Below are 1,088 nucleotides of genomic sequence, written 5' to 3'. Positions count from 1 at the left end.
GCACCGGCCTCTCCTCCTCTGCCCATGCACCAGGCTGTGAGCTCACAAACAACACACACACACGGCCCAGCTCAGGCATGGAGATCTGCCCAAGGGGCTGAGCAAAGGGACAGGGAGAGGCGGCAGAGGAGACCTGTCTGCACCCTGGGCCCCGAGTGCCAGGACAGGCAGGGGCCCACGTGACCAGAGGGCCCAGGCCAGACTGTTGGCCACCAGGAGACACCTGACCCCCATGGAAACTAGTGAGAGCAGAGAAGGGGACAGGCAGGCAGGGAAGGCTGGCATAGAACCTTCTGGGTCACAGCCCCAACTGGAGTAGGGAAATAACTGGGATGGGGAAATAACTTGAACTTGGGTGGGAGGGCTGTTCCAGTCCCATTGTCTCCTTTGATTCACGGGTAACTTGACCTCTGCTTCTACAGTTTTTCCATCTGTAACTTGAGTAGACTGGATTAAGTGATCTGCAAGGTCACCCAGATTCCATGATAGCACCTCAGCAGAAGGGGTCCCAGGGCCATCCTCTCCCAAAGGAGCCAGCCTGGGGCAGGAGGGACGGAGGGCCAGCTCCTCACACACTACGGCGAAGACAGAGGCAGTCAGGGTGCCACCGAGGAGCCCAGCAGGCACACAGTCCCAGAAGTAGAAACAGGCCCGAGGCAATAACCAGCTTGGTCCATATCGCAGAATTTCTGGTGTGAGTCCCAAATCCAGGACTTATATATTCATTCTTTACAGGACACTAGCGGTTTGCACACTTTCCAAATAAAAGTGTGCATGCCACAACAGGCAGTCTATATAGACACACCTGTAACTATTGTGTGTCATTTTCAACGCATGACAGCAGAGCAGAGTGGACAGGGCTCTGATGGGCGAGACATGGTTCCACTCCCAGCTCTGCATTCTCTAGGGAAGTTTCTTGGTGGAGGGGGTTTAGTCACTAAGTCGTGTCCCACTCTTCTGACCCCATGGACTGGAGCCCGCCGGGCTCCTCTGTCCATGGGATTCTCCACGCAAGAAAACTGGAGTGGGTTGCCATTTGCTTCTCCAGGGTCTCTTCCAGACCCAGGACTCAAACTTGGGTCTCCTGC

The sequence above is a fragment of the Bison bison genome, unplaced genomic scaffold, assembly GCF_000754665.1.
Source record: "Bison bison bison isolate TAMUID 2011002044 unplaced genomic scaffold, Bison_UMD1.0 scf7180017864379, whole genome shotgun sequence".
Classification (NCBI taxonomy): domain Eukaryota; kingdom Metazoa; phylum Chordata; class Mammalia; order Artiodactyla; family Bovidae; genus Bison; species Bison bison.
This window is presented reverse-complemented; position numbering follows the sequence as displayed.